At 40.8% G+C, this 23852-nt stretch overlaps 1 long non-coding RNA gene across 2 annotated transcripts in view; it reads right to left on the bottom strand.

Moving 5' to 3' along the window:
• LOC101904157 (uncharacterized) overlaps positions 1-23852 on the bottom strand; it is a 27946-nt gene extending 4094 nt beyond the window's left edge. Inside the window, exons 1-4 of one of the 2 annotated variants that reach the window (XR_815907.4) lie at positions 22338-23852; positions 18140-18241; positions 17170-17336; positions 5172-5412 (exon numbers count right to left, since the gene is read on the bottom strand). This is a non-coding gene — a long non-coding RNA (uncharacterized lncRNA). The remainder of the gene's footprint in view (positions 1-5171; positions 5413-17169; positions 17337-18139; positions 18242-22337) is intronic. The other variant, XR_001495261.3, reaches the window with a different exon arrangement.

Genomic DNA, 23852 nt, shown 5'->3' with positions numbered 1-23852 from the left:
TTTTTTTTCCTAATTTTATTTTATTTTTAAACTTTACATAATTGTATTAGTTTTGCCAAATATCAAAATGAATCCGCCACAGGTATACATGTGTTCCCCATCCTGAACCCTCCTCCCTCCTCCCTCCCCATACCATCCCTCTGGGTCGTCCCAGTGCACTAGCCCCAAGCATCCAGTATCGTGCATCGAACCTGGACTGGCAACTCGTTTCTTACATGATATTTTACATGTTTCAATGCCATTCTCCCAAATCTTCCCACCCTCTCCCTCTCCCACAGAGTCCATAAGACTGTTCTATACATCAGTGTCTCTTTTGCTGTCTCGTACACCGGGTTATTGTCACCATCTTTCTAAATTCCATATATATGCATTAGTATACTGTATTTATGTTTTTCCTTCTGGCTTACTTCACTCTGTATAATAGGCTCCAGTTTCATCCAACATCTATTTCTAATACCAGCAGTCAAATGATTCCTTTCGGTTTCAAGAGAAAAATAATAAGCATAAGACATTTTTAATTGAGATATCATACATAGACTGTAACATACTTTTAAAGCTCATAATTTTTAATTGTTGAAGTTCCTTTTCAGTTTAGTCGCTCAGTCATGTCCTGCTCTGCGACCCCATGAACCGCAGCACGCCAGACCTCCCTGTCCATCACCAGTTCCCGGAGTTCACCCAAACCCATGTCAATTGAATCAGTGATGCCATCCAACCATCTCATCCTCTGTCGTCCCCTTCTCCTCCTGCCCTCAATCTTTCCCAGCATCAGGGTCTTTTCAAATGAGTCAGCTCTTCCCATCAGGTGGCCAAAGTATTGGAGATTCAGCTTCAGCATCAGTCCTTCCAATGAATATTCAGGACTGATTTCCTTTAGGATGGACTGGTTGGATCTCCTTGCAGTCCAAGGAATTCAAGAGTCCTCTCCAACACCACAGTTCAAAAGCAGAAGTTCTTTTTATTAAAGTATCATTATATCTGATACTTGGTGACTGAATTTGGACCTGAGGACATAATTGAACTCAGTATCTTAATAGTTTAATTAACTTCATTTGAATAAAAACTGATGACATATCTTAATTGGATGCTAATTATGAAAACAGATTAAGACCTATTTATGTCATTTAATAATTGGTCTTTTTAAAAAAAGATTCCTAGACCTTTAAAAGTGCTTCTAAAAAGACATTTAAATTTTTTGCTTGTTTTCTTGAGTATTATGCTATTTATGTGTGTATATTTGACCCTTAGGAAGTTAAAAAGATGGCAAGGCCCATGAAAATTGCATGTCTACGAATTGCCTGTGCCCCATAGGTGCTATAAGATAAATCTTTTCTTACACAATCCAGGGTCAGCCAGTAAAGAAGTGCCATCTTTCAGTATTTGAAAAAGCATAGCCACTTGAAGGATAAAATCACTGGCACATTCAACTTGGATATAATGGGGAAAGTTAAAGCTGCCATTATCAACCTATTTGCGTCTGAGTTAAAGGGACAGGAAGTCATACAATTCTAGTGCCTGGACAGTGCACTAAAGCATTGGTCAGCTGATTTAAACTTGTGACCTCTCTATGCTGTTCATTAGATGTGGTTGTTCATGTATTCTCTTTAATTAAAATTTGGTTTCTAGAATGTGGATGGCAACATATGATACTATGAGAAAATCAGATATTACAGTAGATGTGGAAAAAGTTCCTTTCAATTGCTAGCAATCTGTCTCCATTTCTTTCTAACTTGTGCAAAGTCCTTAAACACTTTAAACGTCAAAAGGCTTCTTTGCATTCCCAAATAAAACCAGTGTCACTTGTCTTGCTCTCTTGTTCCATTTATTGTAATAAAGGCTGATTAAAAATTAAACCAGAGTTCAGAATAAAAGCAATGTCAGACAATGATTCTAATGATGCTAAAGCGGTGTTGTACTGGAGACCCTTTCACCAGGAAGCCAAACCAATGCCATCAGCAGTGTCTGGGAGCTAATTAAAAATGCAGGTTCTCAGACCCCCACCCCAGGCCTACTGATTCAGAATCCACATTCTCTCACGACCTTCAGTGACTCATATCAATTTAGAATTTAGCAGTGCTGAGCTAAGCCATCCTGAGCCAGAGGATGCCAAGTTTCCTTCCGGAGGAGTTAGCCTTGTGAATCAGAACGAACACGACACTGGGCTTTGATAGCCCTAAATGCGACTGAACAACAACAGCAAAATGAATTGTTTTTCTGCCACCGCATTATCTATTGGAGAAATTCCTTGACGAGTCTTTTTCCCCATCTGTCAAATTACGTCGGTCAATACATGTGCTGTTCATAAATTATGACGCACCTACCACAGTGTCTGGCATACGACAGAAACGGAACATCGTTTAATTCCTGGCCCTTGCCCACTCTCTCCAGCAGCACCGATACCCTGTGATTCTATGGATCTCAATTCCTGTCACAGACCTCATCTCCTACTGCCACTGCCCCCAACTGAAGAAAATAAACATAAATGATCAAATCCTGCAAAAGTAACATCATATACTAAGAACTAAATAGTTATCAGTGGCAGCAAATGGAGTTACTCCAAGCTTTGATAGGCAATATCCCTCAGAAATAAATAAACTGGAGTCCTCCTCTACTAGAGTCAGTTAGGCTAGAAACAATCAAGCTAACATTTCTGTTTTTCAAATTATCAAAATGTTGCTGTTGCTTGGGGGCAAGACGTACAGATCCTTGGAGTGTTGTCTCAAAACAGGGCGACTGTCAACCCAATTACCTATTAAGTGCTTTCCGACTTTCAAAGTAACCCTGAAGAAATCTGTTTATTCTAAAGAGTTGTTGGGGGAGAGAAATGTCTCCCAAGATATCGTTTTAAATGCTGTTCCATTGTATTTTGAAGTGATATGTTTTGTCTTTTACTGAATAGGTTATTATTCAGAAATGCTCACTTATCTTTACACTTCATTTTGAATTCAACTACACTGTGACTTTTCGGTAAATCTTTTATGAACAAGGTCTCCGGTGGGTCCACTTTAATTGGTTAAGGATTATCAGCCGAGAACACTGTCAAAACTCTAGACGGTATTTCTTTTAAAAAATCATGCACAAAACTTTTCCTGGGATAAGTTGTCTGGATGCAGATAAAAACAAACCATGCTCTTGTGCCCACAAATACTATTTGAACCAGGCTTGTCAAAACAAGGATGGCTTTCAAGTGCTCCATTAGCAGTCGTATTCTTTAACAGCTTTGCTTTCTAAAACTGAATAATTTGTGTTATGATTCTGACAAAACTGGTTGAAAGAAGGAAAGGGATTGGAGGACTTCACTTGTTAAATATTCTTGTAGCTATTCTTTCATGGTAGACCAACAGAAGGCATCAAACACAAAAGCCCCTGAAGGGTTTCCTTCTGTCGTCTTACAGATCTAGACAATTCATTATCATTTCATTAGCCAGTGAGAAAGAATAAACAAAACACACACAGACACCTCCTGCCACATAGACGCCATCTCTTCCTCCTCTCCCTGTTGGATTATTGTCTGAGTATGTATTGGCCCAGTTCAAAATCTTCCCTCACCTTCTTCCCTTCTTTCTTACTCAAACCTTGTAAACATCTTCCCAGTCCTTTCCCTGTTCATATTACAACATACACAAATGTCTCACAGGCTTTTCTGTGTACATCTTTGCAAAGCCTGACTGGCTAAGATGACTATTACTATATTTGCAATTAAATGTATCAATATTTCTAAATACTGTATACAACTTAAAAGTGGTACTACAGTCAATGTTTAAGTTTAATTCTAAATTTTCTATGCTATCATACTTACACATTAGATGAGCTATTTCATTCACATCACTTTTTAAATCCCTTTAAAATAAAACTGACATTCAAAACCAAGATTAAACTAAAAATTAAAATGGGCAGTTTTCTGCCTGACACGGTAAGAATGAATTCAGGGAAACAAGCTGATTCTAACATCACTATACATTGAACATCATTAAGAAGATATAGTTCCTGCCAAGGTGAATCTAATACTACATCAGCAAATTTTTGATTATTATTTTTGGTTTACACTCTATTGGGTATAACTTCCATCTGCTATTAGGAGACGTGTAAAATTTTTACCAGCTTTGAGAAGTTGTTTTGCCTTGGCATAATTGACAATCAAAACTAAACTAAATTATATTCATCTTTAAGGCATATTATACCTTATCTTGGCTTTGCAATGAATTTCAAGATGTCCTTCTGTGCACTGTTCTTAGATTTTAGAAAACCCTTCCATAGCCATTTGTATATTCAAGAAGTTCATTAATCCCAGCACATCCAAGTTGAGTTTTCCTAAAACCTGCTTTTGCTCCAGCTACCCTCGGTCAGCAGTTAATAGGAAGGGCTTTCCCACACTCTTCTGGCATCAGAGAGAACTCTTCTGCAGGGCTGGGATGGGAGCCATCCACCCCAGACACACAGGCCTCCCCAGAGGCCCTTCTCCTCTTCTGAGATTCTGATCTACTTTGGGAGAAGGGCTCAAAGGGTCAGGGGTAGTTGAAAGTACTCACACAGGGCACAATTTTTATATTCTCTCTTTTACCTGGGAGATTTTTCATAAGCCTGCTCAGATCCTCTCTGCTTGGTATGCAATACAGAAATAACAGGGTAAGTCTCTCATAAATTGAATTGAACTGACCATGGATTTGAAGTGACTGCCTTTACCACTGAGTTGAAGCCCAACAGAGTTGCCTCCCCCGGCTAAGCTTTGATCAGCGGTTCAGCACTTCCCTCTCCCTGACTAAAATGCAACCAGTCCCCAGCCCTGGTCTTATTAAACGTTCTTGTTCACTTCCCTGGAAATGCTTTAACTTTGGCACCTGCTGGCTGGGAGAGTGATTAGGATTTCATGGGACCAGAGCGTTTCATTTCTGGTGAGCCACACCACAGCCCATAAATTAATACAGGATTATGCTTCAGCATTGACTCTGCAGGCTTGTTTTGAACTGAAAAGGAAAGGCAATTGAAGGATGGAGAAAAATAGCAAAGGATCAGATGAAAAGTAAACAGTTGTACAAAACCCAACAGTGTGTATTAGCATAAGCGCTTTCTTAGGAAACTAAGAAGTGGACACCATGTTACTCTGTTCCTGCTGATAAGCGTCATCCATCCTCTCAAAGCCTGACTCGCTTTACACATGGAACATGGCTTACCCTCCGCCAGGATGCATATGGCTCATCTTGAAGCTCTCTGGAAGCCAGTTCAGTGATTGCAGTCGCGATCCCAGCTGAGCCCAGCTCTCCCCAGGCATTCCCACCAAGGTGCCAGGTGTCTGAATAAGGCTAAGATCCTCCACGCCAGCACAGCCAAAGCCAAGTGCTACCAAGCAGCTTTCCTCAACACTGAGAGGGGCAGGAGAATCACCCCGCTGAGGTCTGTCTTAATTCTTTCCTTCTGCAAGTGGAAAAATCGAAGAGGAGTCAGTACTGCTTAGAGAGCTCTCTGGAATGGAGCTGGGAGCTCACTGAGAGACTATGACTCACGCCTCTCAGCCTGGAGGGAATCTGGCCTTCTGACCATTTACTATCCTAACGAAGGCATCTAGAACATCTGCCAGGAACTCAAGATACTTAGCGGACCCCTACCCTAAAGTGCCTGCTGATTCCCTAAGGACAAGTACTTCCTGACATGTCAATCATGATTTTTGCCAGGCATCTTTAACAACCTTGTGGCTTTTGTCTTTATAAGCCCCTGACTCTTCCCTTCCCTGGAAGCCTCTCTCGGTTTTTCCTGAGTTTGTGTCTCCAGAACTGCAATTCTTAAGACCCCAACTAAAGCTCCTTATTCTTGTAGCCTGGCTCCTGACTACGGTTCCACTTCCCCAGATAAAGATAATATAAATGTTGCTGTTGGCCCTTGGGCCAAATCTAGCCCACTGTCTGTTTTTGTACGGTCTGTGAGCTAAGAAGGGATGTTACATTATTAAGTGGTGGAAGAAACTTAAAATGACAATAATGTTTTTCGACACAAGAAAATTGTATAATGTTGGGATGTCAGTGTCCGTCAACAGAGTTTATGTGGGCACAAATGCATTCCCCTACTTGTGTGCTGTCGATAGCTGCTTTTGTACTACAAGGGCAGAGTGGGGTGATTGCAACAGAGATTTCTAAATTATTTATTATATGACCCTTTACATAAAAAGTTTAACTTCTGTTTTTAAACAGCTAAGTTTTGCGTGGATTTCTTACACAGCAATAGATAAGCAACTGTCATGTAAGTTGAAAGATTCTGCAAATGGAAACTTAAGAATACATCTGAATGCAATAGTTGATTTCTTAGCCACATACCATCAGAGTTAAAATCCAAAAGGAAGCTAACAACTGGAGAAAATGAACATTGAACTTGCTAAATGTTTTGTCACTTATTGCATACGAATGGCAGCATTTTATTCCCACAGGGAACAGGATGAATGGAACATGTCTTGAGCTCCGACCATCTACCAGGCACTGTGCTAGGTCAGGGGCATGCAATGGTGAGTCAGAACAGATCAAGATTCTGCTCTCTGAGAGCTTACTGTCGAATGGAGAAGAAAGCCAGCAATCAAAGAATTCCACAACACGACCTGGAATTGGTGTGTCACAGTGATTACATATTGTATTCTGCTAACATAGCAGGAAGCTCTGACGTGCCTCCTGGAAAGCTCCACTGGGATGGCCCGCAGTCATCTCAGACTCATCCGTTACAAACGGAACTCACTTTTCCCACCGAACATGTCCCTCCTACAATGTTTCCTATCTCAAGGGCTGACAACACCATCCACCCGGTTGCTCAAGACCTCGACACTTGTCTGTCATCACACAGAGCCAATCACATTTACCTCTTAAATATTTCAAATCTGTATGTTTCTCTCCATTCGCAGCAGCAGTTCCTTAGCTTGGCCATCACTTTCTTCCATGGAGATTATTCTAACAGGCACTGAACTGATTGATATTCTAAACTGGATTCAAGGCTCTTCTCTAATCCAGTCTCCAAACTCCAGAGCAAATTTTCACAAACCCAAATGTGACGGCATGTGTAAATCTCAAGTGATTACTTCAGTGCTAGGATAGAGGGCTAGCTAATCTGTACCGTGGTCCCTGCTCACACCACCAAGCCCAGGTTTCACAAGTCCCCACTCCTCACATTCTGTCTCCAGCCAGACCTTCTTCACCAGGATCACTCCTCTGCCTCCCCTCCTCCTACAGTAAAGGCCATCACTTCTTACAGAGTGCTTTCCCTCACTGCTATTGTTCAATTGCTAAGTCCTGTCTGACTCTGTGACCCCATGGACTGCAGCACGCTAGGCTTCCCTGTCCATCACTATCTCCCGGAGTTTGCTCAAACTCATGTCCATTGGCTCGGTGATGCTACCTAACCATCTAATCCTCATCTAAACCATCATCTCCTTCTCCTCCTGTCCTCAGTCTTTCCCAGCATCAGCGTCTTTTCCAATGAGTCGGCTCTTCACATTAGGTAGTCAAATTACTGGAGCTTCAGCATCAGTCCTTCCACTGAATATTCAGGACTGATTTCCTTTAGGATTGACTGGTTTGATTTCCTTGCTGTCCAAGGGACTCTCAAGAGTCTTCACCAGCACACAGTTTGAAAGCATCAATTCTTTGGCGCTTAGCCTTCTTTATGGTCCAACTCTCAGATGCGTACACGACTACTGGAAAAACCACAGCTTTGACTATATGGACCTTTGTCGGCAAAGTGATGTTTTTGCTTTTTAATATGCTGTCTAGGTTTGTAGGTTTGTCATAGCTTTCCCTCAGGAGAAGGCAATGGCAACCCACTCCAGTACTCTTGCTTGGAGAATCCCATGGGCGGAGGAGCCTGGTAGGCTGCACTCCATGGGGTGGCTAAGAGTCGGACACGACTGAGCGACTTCACTTTCACTTTTCACTTTCATGCATTGGAGAAGGAAATGGCAACCCACTCCAGTGTTCTTGCCTGGAGAATCCCAGGGACTGGGAGCCTGGTGAGCTGCCGTCTATGGGGCTGCACAGAGTCTGACACTACTGAAGCAACTTAGCAACAGCGGCATAGCTTTCCCTCACTACTGTAGTCCAGTTAAGTGTCCTTCCTAAGGGTTCCTGAACAATCACATTAAACACAAATAATCACCCTAAATTATTATTGCCTATAATTGTCCCTCCTAGATGATAAGATGGAGAACTATTTCTGTCTTAAGTTTTCTCCCCAGTTTCAAGTGTAATGCTTTAATGTTAGTAGGAAATCAATAGATATCTTCATATAAAAGAAAAAAGGTAGGAAGCAATAAAACTCTTCCATGGAACAACTTTAGAATTGATCATAAGAGAATTTTGCAAACATAAAGGATATTCCATAGCTAAGGTGGCTGATGAGGGTGGTTTAACGTGTAAAGGGCAAGGGAGGGCAGGCTTCTTAGCGGTCTCTATAGGCACAAAGACCTTGTTCTCTTAAGCCTGAGGTTAGAGGAAAAAATTAATTACACTAAAACTTGGACAGTAAAAACATTTTTTCATAGCAAAAACTGGTCTTTGTTGATATCGGTACATGACAGTTAAATAGTTAAGACATGGCAGGTTGTGAATGAGTCTGCAATAATCTGTGTTTGGGTGTTTTGCACACGTGTGATAACAGGGTGTCATCTTGACAGCAGGCAGGATCCTGAACCCAGTCTTCAAAATGTTCAACTTCAAAATTTCATTTAAAAATCTTTTTTCCTAGATTCTTTCCCTTTAAGTGCTTCAGAGTCAAAGTAGAAAACAAAATAAAGATACTTGAACATTAAAAAAATTTTCAACTTCTGGACTTTGATGAGCCAATTTTAGCATCTAGCTACATCCACCCACTTACTCAGCCAGGTCAGAGGCAGTTACAGTAGGTGGGACTAACCGAAAGTGCCCAGCAGCTGATAGCCACTGTGGCTTTCCGCTGCCTTTCAAGAAGTGACTGCTAGCTGGTGGATATCTGGATATTCTCCTCCCCATAAGAAAATACTCTTCAGCTTTTGGGACAGCATGTCATGCATCTTGGTAAGGTGGGAAGATGTGCCTAAGTCAGAGACTCAATATCCAGAAAGAGACAGACAGAAGGAGGAAGAGAAAACTTCTTGTGAGAACTGTCCTTAGAAAAATAATTATACCTTCAAAGATTCACTTTTTTGATATGATATAAACAGGAACAATATATTCATCGTCAAGGTTTTTTTTTTGTCTTCCACTCAGAGAGGTTTCTGTAATCAGCACGCTTGCTTCTGTGTGATGCTTAGGAATCTGCGTTGCCGCACCAGGAGGACGAGGGTGTGTGAATATTACGGGGTTAAGACCTGGACTGCACCCACGTGGCTCCCTGATTAGCTCTGGCCAAGAAACACAGCTTTCAACTAGATTTATTTGGAAGTCACTGTCCTTTCTTACACTTGAAATCACTTTCCTGAAACTTTTGCTCTATTAGACCGGAGTCCTAGATTTATGCTTTAACTCGGCTGGATTTATTGGACGCCAGACGGGCATGCAGTGCCTTGCAGCCTTCCTTGGAGGTTGGGGCGAGGGGTCTGTCACATCGCTCTTTCCTACGACTTCCATTCAAGTTAGCTATAAAAGCATATTATGCCACTGAACACCAGCTGTGGCAGGTTCTTACAGCTTTGTGAATAGATTTGCCATTTTTGTTTGGGCTGCTGAGTCAGGGAATTGACATTCCACTGTTGTGCTTTTAAAAGTATTTGCTGTGACTTCATTTTTTTTCCCTCTCTGACAGCTGAAGCAGAAAGGTGGATTAGCTTTCTTGATTCCAATTATCTTCCCTGTAGTATATTGCTGATACGCTAGTGTGTCAGATAAGTTATGAGAAGTAGAAGAAAGTGTCACCCGGTAAATGTGACAGTGTTTGAGGGAGGCCTTGAAAGATATTTCTTATCATTGATGGGTCTCTAAAAACTTTTTTTTAAGAGAGGTAGAATTCTTCTGAAATAACTAAGTTGGATTTTTTTCTGCCAAATTTGCTGAAAGACTACCATGCAAATGTCAATTTTTGTTTTTAAAAGAGACATAAATTGAGAAAGTCAGTGTGATGTCCTACCCGATTTCATTCCACACTTGAGTTATTGGAAGGTTTGCTTCATGACACTTGATCCCTTCTGTTTTTTCTTACTATCAGGCAGTCGATCATGTCTCAGAAAGACCAGGGTCTTACTGCCACATGGAGAGAGATTTGAGATAATGACTGGATAATATCTGCAGAAAATGCATGTCTTCATGTTTTGTTTTTTTGTGTTGTAAATTACTGGATGAAGTCTTAAGTACTCATGAATCTTTCAGAGTCATCTGGTGAAGTTGAGTTCAGTATTTGTTTCATAATAGCTTATTATTTTTTAAACATAAAGGTTTCCTGTGTTTCCTGGTAAACCACCTTTATCTTTTTACCACCCTGAGAGAATTTGAATCACCGTTAAAATGTAAAATGTTCAAATCTAGTTCAAATAACAAAAATTTTTTAAAAGTGTAAAATGCTATCCATATTTTTGAGGCAAGGATACATCCCTCTAAACTTTGTGAGATAAAGAACCTACTTACGGAGGTAAGATTTAACAGGAAACTTGATGATTATTTATAAGAACCAGGCAGAAAGGGATGGCTGGGTGTTAAATTTGAGTTCTTTGTGTAAGGAATTATATACCGTATCTTTGTATAATATTGGGATATCATGGTGATATAAAGCCTTGAGACAGGGTGTTGTGGTTTAAACTGGGCCCTTCAAATTCTTCACAGAACAGAAAACTAAAGACAACAAATGTTTCTGACCTGCTATAGTGGATCTGGAGTTTTCCTAGATAAGGACTGCTGGTTGCTAGATTTGTTCTTTTTTTTTTTTTTGTCAGAAATGACAACTTCTGAATTATTTTCAGCACCATATTGAATATACTTTTTGCTTTATTTACAGAAGAATTTCCACAAATATAAATAGTCTTGAGGCCTATTTAGTTGATTACTGGTATTTCAACACAAATGCAGCCTTCTCAGATGAGAATTCCTGGCTTGCCTTCCTCTTGGCATTCCCTTGGTCTATAACAATATCATCAGGCTCCAATTCGTCAATTTCCTGCAGCACACACCACTGTTTGCCCACCCAACAATCATTCTCAAGAGGCCTCCCTATTTGCAACGTAGCAGTCTCTTCAAATTAATGAGGCTTTATGAGAGCCAAGAAGAGACCAGACAGTCATCTTACTGCCTTAGAGAACAGAAACGGGAGATGAAACGAATGAGAAAGAAATGAGAAAACTGATGAGAAAACAGAGCAGGAAACCACCGGTAACTTCTCTGAGCATTAGAAACATACCTGGGGAAAAAAACAGCATAGATAAATAAGGAAAAGGAGGAAAGCTTGCCAAGCAGTGAAGAAAACTTGCCAATGCTAAGTAACTTTTTCTGTATGTGGGGCTGACACCTCTCCTAAACACATCCTTCTCTGTCCTTCACAATACACCTCAGGCTCCCAGGAACCAGTTTGATCTGCAAGATGAGTCAGGAAAACCCTGGGGACACAGAGGGAAGTAGACCTTGATCTACATGGAGATGGATTCCAGAACCAGTTGCAAAATGCGTGGCTCCGTCCTTGGTCAATTCCTGTGCTAACAGCACTTTGCTTGCCGCCTGATTTTTCCTTCAGGAAATCCACTTCTGCAGAAAATGTGAAAGGAGCAGGAACTTAGCAAGAGTGGAGGGAGACAGAAGGATGGGAGTACAATCTGTGCTAGAAATAATACCAGAAGCAAACAAAATACATGCATTCTCTGGAGTGCACCATGAGAGGGATGCATAGATATTTTTCCTGACTAGAATTCTGCCCAGGTCCAGAAAGACTGACCAATCCAAAACTTGATGTGGCTCAAATAATCTGAGATTTGATAGAGCTCAAATTTTATGGGACCTAACCCAAACACTGAATAGAAAAATTTGATTTATTTTCTGAAATTGCCCTTATAAAATTAATATTTGCTTTTGAAAAGTGAGAACCCATAGTCCTGCATTCTCTCCAGGCCCTTATCCCTCTTTTCTACGTACTTATCAGATCACAATATGTACAAGACATGTTACAGACACACCACGTGAGTGCACGTGTGGAGCACGTCTGGGAGCAAACACCACACACGAGTTTCTGGGGCCTGAGTGGTGGCAGCAGGAGGCAAGGCCGACAGGAAGGCGGTTTGTGAACTGGGTGAACTGCCAAGGTGTCCCAGGGCAGCCAGGAGTGACGCGCTCTACACTCAGGAAACAGTGAAAACCAAGGAACAAGTGAAGAGAAGGAAAATCACGAGAAAGAGAAAACTCCAGTCACTGTGACTGCACCTGTGAAAGGGCCTTCTTCCCCTTTCGCCAGACCAAGATGTCGCCTGTGGCCGATGGGTTTAGAGAAAACGCCCTCTGCCAGCACACTGCTGAGAAGGGTTGACAGCTACCAAGGATCCTATGGACGGAAAGAGGTCTGAAAGCAGGGCCCTAAAGAGTAAAACGAGGGACCCATTTGTCCTTTGGTTATTTCTTTAGCTTTATCTTTCTGGGCATCTCCTATGCCCAGGAGATGGAGCTATGAAGGGACCGGCATGGCTCAACCCCAGTGAAGCTCACAGAGTGTGTGGTGGGGGAGGGATGTGGGCAGGCTGCGGAGGGAGGAGTCATCAGTAAACCATCAGAGCGGTGAGATCCCTCAGACTGACTGGTAGTGTCTAGTTGCAGGTTTAGGTTGGGGATCACAGGTCCACCCCAAGGTGGTAACTTTGAAATGATCTGAATGTTGAGTGAAGTTGGGCGTGGAAACTGCAGGGTTTGATATTTTGCGGTGAATATGAATTACTAAAATTGGCCAATAATTGTCATAATCGTCTCTATACATATAAAGCTGCAAAATGACATGCTACTGAAAGCATTTCTGGGAATTCTAGCAACTTCCATGCAAATTTTATATTAAATATAATGTAGTATATGCCCTAGGCATTCTTTGATTTTTTTTTTTTTAAATAAAATCCACCTAGTTACCTCTCATACTCAGGCATATTTCTCCTGTTAAAAGACAGTCATCTTCCTTTTTGGTCTCTAAGTAATAATTATGCTTCCTTTCAAACTCTCTTGACACTCTCAGTGTTCATTAAAAAAAAAAAATGTTTGTGGCTATGCAGAAAGTTTTCCTTAGAAAAAGATTATGCCAAATGTTTGTCTTGGCAGGAGCAAGTATTTTTTTCTTGTCTGTGATTCAAAACTATTTGGTGTTACTTTATACCTGCTTTCAAATGGAAAAGCTAAGGCTTATGTGATAGCCACAGTGCTGTATTTTTGCTCTTGACTATTTGAATATTAACTAATGTCCCTGTATCGTTGGGATTCATTTCCCAAGCTTACTCCTATACACAGGAAGGGCAGATGTTCATCAGTGTAGTGTGAATGTACGATTTCAGGAACAACAGTCAACATTTCTATTAATTAGGGTAGCTAGCAACTGCTCACATTTACCCAACTTATATTTCCTTCTTGTTTAGCTTACTGTCAGTCTCAGATGGGTAACACTAAAGCTGTCATCGGTATTTACACCCTGGTGAAATGAACCTTCTTTGCCTGGGCTCTGGTCTTGATGAAGCTGGGAATAAGAAAGTAGGAGGCACTTTGCTTGTGGCAAGGATTGGATGAAATAGAATTTGGAAGCCCTAAGAGTAAATCGTCTCCAAAGAGAAAATCTAAGTATAATAGGGAGGCTGTATGCTCAACATTGAAATACATACTCACTGGTTTCCATTCTGCTATCAGCAAGGTAGATTCTTTTAAAATCTAGGGTGTAGACAGAGGAGATTCTTAACAGCCTTGCTCTATAACTCCATTTACTCAGAAGGCTGGATGAACTTTCTTTAAGAAACAATGTTTATTCTATTAAAAATATGAATAAGACATTCTTCCTAGGTTATAAGGCCATAATGAACAGACAGAAAGACTTATGAGCAAAATGGAGGAAACTTACATTGAGAGACTATTCCATGAATCAGCCACATTTCTTGGTGTCTGGAGAGCTGAGGTGCTGGTTGCCTTTCCTGGGAGGTTTGCACAGTGAATAGACTTGGAAGACAGCAGAGAGAGCTGTCTCTGCAGCAAGGGCATATCTGTGTACCATCCACTATAATAAAAATAATGTGTTCTTCTGGGCAAACGTCAGGTGGACTAACTGCTCATTATAAAGGACATGGTTTCCTTTCCATTATGCAACCTACTGCCTACGCAGGCAACACCTACCTTCTTCAAGGCACCTGGTGGGATTCAGGGTTCAGAGAAATGGTGCACATACAGATACTCTGGCTACTGCTCTATCTGTGGGTAATGAAGTCCTTTGTTTCTGACCCAGGAGTTTCATGTCTTCCAGCAAGTCATGAAACTGCTAAGGCACACTTGTTAGATTGTATTGAGACAAAATCTCAGATCTTTTACAATTCTTGGCAACCAACATATTAAGCATCTTTAATTTCAAACACAGAATATAATGAATGATAAAATACAGTTGACAAGAAACAACTGATAAGAAGTATAAACAGATTCCCCTGGAGGTATGTCTGAGGGACATAGAATTCTGGCTGGAGAACATTTCGGAAAATTTGGAAATTAGAGTTCAATGGAGTACTTACAGAAGTTAGGGCTTTCTCAACTGTTGGAACCTCAGGAAAGTGCATTCCTAGCAGTGGTAGTAATTTGTGATAAGTCTCAGAGTGTGTTTGGCAATGAGAGACTGATTACAGTGGGGGAGGGGCCAGCAGGAGAGAAGAAGGAGAAATAAGCCTGGGATAAATAACAAGCCTCCAAATTAGGGGGCCTCTGAATTCCTGTAATTTCGCTTTTCTTCTTCCTCAGAATCATGGAGGATTTTTTTTACAAGAAAGTTTCACACTTTGTACTTTGCATTGAAGAACTAGTTTTGGTACTGGAAAACAATAACACTTAATAAAATAATTTCTACTCTTCCAAAATGAGAGTTGGCACTGTCTTAAAGATTCTAGACAAAGGTTGATTTTGGCTTTTTTTTCCCTCTATCACTTTCAGGAAAAAGGTGGCAAGCACACAAGCAGTATAGATAAACTGCATGATTCCCCACTCACACAAATGTAAGACAGCAGCACCACCAGGATGATGAGAAACCGGTATCTCCTCTTTATCCTGTGTAATCTATGACTATGCTGCTGCTGCTGCTGCTGCTGCTAAGATGCTTCAGTCATGTCCGACTCTGTTCGACCCCATAGACGGCAGCCCACCAGGCTCCCCCGTCCCTGGGATTCTCCAGGCAAGAACACTGGAGTGGGTTGCCATTTCCTTCTCCAATGCATGAAAGTGAAAAGTGAAAGTGAAGTCGCCCAGTCATGTCCAACTCTTCGCGACCCCATGGAGTGCAGCCTACCAGGCTCCTCCATCCATGGGATTTTCCAGGCAAGAGTACTGGAGTGGGGTGCCATCGCCTTCTCTGATCTATGACTTGGGAAATGGTAAATACCTGTAAGGACAGAGAAGCCCAACTTCCCTTGTGACCAGCAGGACTTCCTGGGACAGACCCTAGCCCCGTATCCTCTGCTGTAGTTCTTCTCTGAAGATAATAGTATCTCATGTGTATTTGCTGAGTTTTTCAGTTGCTAAAACCACCATCAAATGGAAGACATTACCTACCTGATGGTCATGAGTATGTAGCCCCTAGACCTTCTGGTGCCTAAGGATTGATAATGTTAACTGCCCTGTGACTTCAAAATCAGCCAGAGTACTGTGAGTGAGAACATCCTTCCTTTACCTGGCCTTTAAAAATGCTTTGCTAAAGCCCCTTGGGGAGTTCAGGGTTTTGGGGGTGAGGAGTGGAAGGGTGGACGCAGGCTCCTTGCTAAAATTCTCCCTGCTCAGCCCTGCTGTAAACCTTTTTCTCCTCCAAGCTCTCATGTTTGGGTCTGTTTGGCCTCACTATGTGTTGGACACCCTTTTGAAGCAGCCGTTCAGACCCATGAGGCTCATTCCAGGGGGCAACTCAGTTTCTTCACTCAGCAAGTCTCCTCCTTATACAGAAACGGAAGTCTGGCTCTCTCTTTACATATATAATTCCCAGAAACCCAGTCTGAAGATTGCAGCTTTTTGTCTCTTGAAAGACCTTAGCAAACGAAAGTACACTCCAATGTCACATCAAGGACCATGCTTGCGAGAAACAGCTCATTTACATTCCAAGGGAAATAGTCAGAAATAAAGTGTGGGGATGTAGCTCTTCAGATGTCGTAGCAGTTGATTCTCGATAGGATTGATGTTAAAAAGTTCTAGCGTTGGTGATATTTATCACAATAGCATGACATGAAAGCATCAAGGTCACTTCCTTCCCAAATGTTGTTTCACTATGTTGTTTTCCAGAAGTGTAAATGTGACAGTGGCTGGGAGCTGCCTAACCGTGGTTTCATCATACATTCTGAATGACGAATGACTTTCAGACAGTTCTAAGCATCCCACAATGGGCTCTAATAATACTGAAGGGAATTTTTATGATGAATACAAATCACTCCTAAAACCCATAATACATCATGCAGAGTAATATCACAATAAGAAGAGAGAAGAAAATGAAACTCTAAGTAGGCACATGCTTTCATGTACTTTGATTGAATTTGTATTCTTTCACTCCCTCAATCCAACAATAAATATCATTACAGAAAATAGGCAATAGCTTAAATATCTCTCTGAAAATTTGATCTGTAAGAAAAACTAACATCACATCTCTATTATAAGATATTTGCATTATAATTTCCACTTATCGGTTATGTCTAATAGGAGGATAATGCTTCTCATGCCCCCTTCTATAAGGATTTCTACATGGATTCTCACTTAAACTTTAGAGTAACTCTAAAGAGATGGACATTTTATAGACAAAGGAACCAAGGCATTAAATGACACTTTGGCTAGATCACAAGTTTAATGAATGATGAAACCAAGAGCAGGAATTTTTATAGCTTGAATATTGTATATTAGCCTTACCGTCTACTTAAGAGTCACATAAATTAACTTTAGGACTACTACTCCAGCAAATATTATTGTGTGAAAAATGATCCCCAAGCTTAGGGGCATTTCATTTTCCTTTGCTCATGGTTACGTGTCAGGGTCCTGGGAAGGGCTCGGCTGGCTGGGCAGGTCTCACCTGGGACTCGGATGCAGTTGCAGTCCAGATGTCAGGTGGGGCTAGCTGGCCAAGGCGCCCCAGAGGTCACTCACGGGGCTGCGCTGGAGACTGGCTATGGCTGGGTGTTGCTTCTCCAGTGTGTGTTGTCTCAGGGTAGCAGGACCTCTTCCTTGATGTCTGACTTCCTCCAGAAAGAAAGAGACAGAAAGCATAACCTTTCATGATGTAGGTAGGAAACCACAGTATTTTGTCTACCATACTCTATTCATCAGAGCAGTCCCAAGCGCTTTTCAATGTCAGGAATGTCAAGTAATTTGTGGCCTTTTATTGTTAACTACCACTGTCTCTAAGGTCACTTTCCCCCTCTGATTTCATTAAAGGAATTTTTTTTTAAGTTTTTATTGAACTATGATTGATGTGCAACCCTCTGATTTCACTTGAGCCAAATATCACTCACGTATAAGTTTGTGATAAATTTTCTAATAAAACAACCAAAGAACCTCCCGCCCCTCCACTAAACAAATTCATTCCTTTAGAGATAAGATAAATTCTAGATGATTCCATCAAGTAATTTTAAGATAAGACATCCGCTTAATTTGCTTTTATGTTCAATGTTTATGTCCTTAATTTTGATTAAGAAGAGGCCATTCTAGAAGCAGTCAGGTTCACAAAGACTAACAACAGAAGACAGTGATAACTTCTCTAAAACAAGAAAAAGAAAAAAACAGGATCACAAAAGCTTGCTCTTAGTAACTCCTGTTGCTCTGTGGTCAACTTAGTGCTGTTTCATAAGTGAAACATGAGTTCTGCATAAATAACAAAAAAGATAATGGAGTAAACATCTGTGAAATTTATACAATAGCTATCAATTTTTTCTTAATGACAGTTCAATACCTTTTTCTAAAATTGAGTAGATAGAAAGTAGTCCATCTACTTGGATTTAAAGCATTCCCTCTACCTACTGGTGCTATGCCATGAATGATGTTACCTATCTCAGGATGGTCTGCAGCTGATTCAACATCTTCCAGACAATGGTACCCACACTTGACAGGTCGCTGCATATATCAGTTATTTCTTAAATTCAGTTGAGCTATTTAGAAATGATAGGTGGGAAAAGCCAAAGCAATTACATTAAAGATACATAATTTTAGCTATGCAAAAGTTTACATCTATGTTCTGTATAAATGTTTTGAAAAGTTTTTGATCAGATTTTCATAATATTCTGACAATTTTGTAAGGTACATAGGATCACCACTTGCAGTCACATTTTGATGCCAACTATTAATTTACAAGGTTTGTAAATCTGCACACAAACTCCTAAAAGTAGGTGAGGAGAGGATTAGAACTGAGGCCTTATTCGCTCTGTACTCTTTCCATCAAATTCCTAGCAGAGGAGGAACAACCGTGACAACATGAAAGGGAAATTTGCTGCTTTTATTTTTTAGCCAGAATAAGTCTGAACTATCTGAAAAAGCTCAGGTTATTTGGAAAACTCAAGGCATTTCAGGAAAAAAAAAAAGACATGTGGCAGTAAAATAATAAATAAGAGTGGAGGGAGCATCAGTCGAATAATTGATGAGCATTTGAATAGTATCATTTCTGTTATTCTCTAGTTTAGAAGATAATCTGCTGCATTAGCATTCATGGGCTCAGAAAAAAAAATGGGACAGTCAACAAGGCATGACTGCAAATGCATGAAATTATGCAAGTGAAAGATAATATGTAAAAATAGATATCATTGTGGTAGTTAGTACCTGGAAGAAAAGTTATGACCAACATAGAAAGCATATTAAAAAGCAGAGGCATTACTTTGCCAACAAAGGCCCATCTAGTCAAAGCTATGGTTTTTCTAGTTGTCACATATGGATGTGAGAGTTGGACTATAAAGAAAGCTGAGTGCCAAAGAATTCATGCTTTTGAACTGTGGAGTTGGAGAAGACCCTTGAGAGTCTCTTGGACTGCAAGGAGATCCAACCAGTTCATCCTAAAGGAAATCAGTCCTAAATATTCATTGGAAGGACCAATGCTGAAGCTGAAACTTCAATACTTTGGCCACCTGATGCGAAGAACTGACTCATGTGAAAAGACCCTGATGCTGGGGAAGATTGAAGGCGGGAAGAGAAGGGGACGACAGAGGATGAGATGGTTGGATGGCATCACCAACTTGAGGGACGTGAGTTTGATCAAGCTCCGGGAGTTGGTGATGGACAGGGAGGCCTGGCGTGCTGCAGTCTGTGGGGTCACAAAGAGTCGGGCACAGCTGAGCGACTGAACTGGACTGAACTGAGTTAGTACCCTTAGGAGATATACTGTTGCTTTTTCATGTTGTTAACTTATGGTGTTTTCTATTTAAAAATAAACCCGGTTGATTCTTGAAAGCCTAGCTTTTGAGGAAGATGATGATGTGGAAAAGCTGGGAAGGTGTAACACATGCACTGCTTCCCAAATACTTTTACGTTTGGCTGTGCCAGGTCTTAGTTTTGCCACTAGGGATCTTCAGCGGCGGCATGTGGGATCTAGTTCCCTGATCTAGTTCCAGGGGTTGAACCCGGGCACCTGATTTGGAGTCTTAGCCACTGGACCACCAGGGAGGTGCCCTCAAGAGCTATTTGTGATTGTTTTTGCTCTACTTGATACTTTTGATGACTTTTTACAAGCAGGTGGTGGAAAAGTGAATTGTTTGTGGCTCTAAAGTTGATTCTACTCAAATGAGGATAAGTCTGAATCCACAAACCCCTGTGGGCTAAACAGTGTTGCTTACTTGAAGACAAAATTAGTGAAGTCTCTGAGCCTCATTCTGACCACCTGGTGGCAAATTCCACCTCAAGAACTGTTGGCGGCCTTCTGCTCCAAGGTCCTCAAAATTCCTCGGTATGTGGAGACTCACCCAAAGCTGATCACATGGGGAGGCTCCACCAGTTACCGACCCTGGAGGCCTCTGTTCCTGTCCTAGATCCACCTGGTCCCCTAGAGATCAGCTTTGTTGCTTCTGAGGCCCTCAGAGACTTTAACAGAGCTGTGGACTCTGTGATCATAGCTGGGTCTCTCTGCAGCTCTTTTTTTTCCTGTTCAGAGGCACTGGTCTCCAACCCTGGCACGAATCGCTCAAGGAGCTCAGGATTCTTGAAAACAAATGCCAGGCTTTAACAATCTTGCTTCTGTCACTTCCCTTAGAAACATCACTTCACTTCTACAAGCTTCAGTTTCCTCATCTGGAAAATAGGGATAATAAAGTGGGGTTACTGTGAGGCTTAAAGGAGTTAATATGTTAAAAAGTATTTAGAATGGTCCCTGCTACCTAGTAAGTGTTAACTACTTTCATCATTCAAATAAGATAGTTCCTCGCATCTGAAGGCAGTGAAGCAGATCTGTAAGTTTTGAAATCTCTTTGTACAGCATGTGTATCTGTAATATGCTCAATACCTACATGTATACTTTGTTCCATTAAGCTTAGATGAATGAATGGAATGAAGCAGCAGTGTTTGAAGCAGCTCTGCACTCATGCCTGGTTTGGGGAGAACCAGCATAGAAGTGTTTCATCATGTCCTCCTCTCTGTCGGTGGAGATGGTAGCAATGAGTCTAGGGATATCATTATGTTTCCTGCCTATATTTAAATTGACGGGAAATAATAAGACAGCAAGCAGGTGACTATTAACCCCTCTTACCCAGTGAGGTATGTATCTGATAATGAGTAACAGGAAATATTTTAGAGAAAAAAAGACATTTTTTTCTATAAAAGTACAGTCTTTTGGGCAGCAAGATAATTCCTCTTTCAGTCAAGGTTCTATCTGAAACCCCTTCTCACCCCAGGAGCAGCAGAGTCACAGAGGTCTTTGTTAGAAAGTCAGTCACAGAAAATGTTATGGAAAAGGGAATCAGATCCGTGTTCTTACATTAGAAGGAAAAAATTGGAAAATTAGGACTTTGTCCTAAACTAATGCAGCAAAAGTGAAACAGAATACTGCTTTTGTTTTTCATTGGAATAAAAAAATTAATAGAACTAATGAACTAACACTAACAACATTTTGAAATCCCATTTGTTAAAGTTTATTGTGTTTTGTCTTTAATATACAAATCACAAAAAGTGCTACTCAATGTATAAGTGAACAGGATCATTGACTAAATTTTACAACTTCGGTTTTGAGTTATAGAATCAAAACTGATCCATATCTTAAAACTATTGACCTTTTCTTTAATCACATTCAATTCTCCAGGAGGATCTAGTACAATTTTTTTTTTTTCATTTGATTATTTGCCCCAACTATAAAATTTATAATGAAAATGAAGGAGAAATTGTATTAAACATTGTGAACTCTTTCTTATTTCCTTACCATTTTCTCATCCCAAACTTCTTGGCTCCCCTGCAGACTCCAAGCACAGTTAGCTCTTCCCCTTGCAGTGTGCTTCACATCACTTTATTTTTATAAATAATAGAATAGTTGCACTAGTCTAGACCTTTACCATCAACCTCATGACCAGACCATCATTTTTTTCCTGTTTCAATCTGTACAGTACTGTGCTTATAGACTAACCTTTATAAGACACATCTCTTTTAGAACTCTTTGGTAGTGCTCTGTAGGGTTAGATCTAGTTCCTTGAACGACTGGGTCTCATCTCACCTCATTTCATAGTCAAGATTTTAACTCAATCTGCTTTTCACTATACAACTTCTTACCATTCTCAAATTAGGGCCTCCAACCAATCACATGGGCTTGTTTCCTACCCTCTGAATATGTGCCCTGGAAGTCCCAGCTCTGCCTTAGCTTGAGTGGTCCCCCTTGCCTAGAACAACTGCCTCCCCCAAATCTCATTTCTTTATGTCTCACTAGTATCCTATCCATTGTATGAAAATTATTTGGAAAATTCTAAGTAATACCAATCAATGTCTTCTTTTCTGAATTTCCACAGCATTTCTGGTAATGGATTGTGTTAATATTAAATAGTTCTTTACATTGATTTTCTAGTTGCTTCATTAAAATAAAATATTCTGTATATTGTGAAGTTCTTCCCAGGATGTATCTATACTGTGAAAGTGAGAAGATAATCAGTTCAAATATCCAATGAATTTGAATATACCCCCACAGCCAATCCAGACCTTTTAGAACAAACTGCCTGGGTAGATCAGAGGAGTGGCTGAAGAGGAAAGGAGAAACAAGCTGAAAGGCACAGCCCCATGTCTACCCACCTGTTCTTAACCAGATCCCTGCAGGCAGCTCCCCCGAGGGTGTAGTTTGGGGCACGTCTGTCTCTCTGAGGTCTCCTGTTGCTGTTCCTGTCTCTTTCCCTATTTTCAACACTCATGAAAAAAAAAAAAAAAAAAGTCATGAATGGTCACTAAAGGTACATTTATTCTGACAGTAGCCAAAATAACTTCAGTTATAAAAATCAAGTTTATGTTTGCTATGGTCTATGGTCTTAAACTTAGGAATTCCTGAGTAGTTTTTCATTACAAAAATCTGTACATTTATACCAGAATGACATGATATGCCTTTTTTTTAAATCTGAGATTGATTGATTGATTGAGAGAAACAGAAGCACAAGATGTAATCTCTCAAGGTTGCAGGGTAAACAAGAGAGTGAGGTGACCTTCCGATGACAGGAAGAACATGGGTATTCTCGATCCAGCTCACCTTCTAGCTAATGTTTCGGTGTTAGTTAAGGAAGGGAATTCTGAAATAGAGGTATATGATAGAAGGAACTGGAATTATAAATGACTAGAATTAACAATCATTGTGAAATCTTCAGGATGTGATTTCCCTACCAAAACAAATATATCAGATGATCATAGAGGAGACACCGGGAACTGTAGCCATTTGGCTGGAAGGATTTCAGTGGCACAGAGAAAGTACCCCACCGCTGGAGAGGCTGAAGGTCCATTCCAGTTCATAGACTGAAGAATCAAATCCAAGACTTCTGACTGGTGTTTCTTGCTGCTGCTGCTGCTAATGCGCTTCAGCCGTGTCCGACTCTGTGCAACCCCTTAGAGGGCAGCCCACCTGGAGTGAGTTGCTATTTCCTTCTCCAATGCATGAAAGTGAAAAGTGAAAGTGAAGTTGCTCAGTCGTATCGGACTCTTCATGACCCCATGGACTGCAGCTTACCAGGCAAGAGTACTGGAGTGGGTGCCATTGCCTTCTCCAGGTGTTTCTTGAGACAATACCTAATAAATGCAACCCAAATAAATGCAACCAAAACTTTCAAGGCCTGAATGGCAAGAGTAAGTCAGGAAATAAATACCTGTGCTCACTGTACTAATTAAGGAAAGGTCAGGGAGATCCCCTGGAGGAGGGCATGGCAACCCACTGCAGTATTCTTGCCTGGAGAATCCCATGGACAGAGGAGCCTGGCAGGCTACAGTGCATGGGGTCACAGGGTTGGACATGACTAAAGCAACTTAGCACTTACACACAGAACTTCACCTGAAATAAGATTCACATTAGCTCTGATAAAGTCATTTAAAAATAGGGCAAGAATTCTTGAATTAAAAATTCTGGGATGCCAACTTTAAAAAAAAAAAAAAGGAAGATTTTTAGATTCCAAAGCTCAGTTAAGAGTACTGAGGGAACTTTATAGAGTATTTAAGGAAAACAGGAAGGACTAGATTGTGTAATATATTGGTCAATTGAACCATGGGTAGAAAGAGGAAAGTGAAGGCAAGTTATGTAAATTTTTCAAAACACATGTTAAAAGCCCTGATGCA

This window comes from Bos taurus, chromosome 27, assembly GCF_002263795.3.
Source record: "Bos taurus isolate L1 Dominette 01449 registration number 42190680 breed Hereford chromosome 27, ARS-UCD2.0, whole genome shotgun sequence".
NCBI lineage: Eukaryota > Metazoa > Chordata > Mammalia > Artiodactyla > Bovidae > Bos > Bos taurus.
The sequence above is the reverse complement of the archived record's forward strand: the minus strand, read 5'-3'. Positions and strand labels throughout refer to the sequence as shown.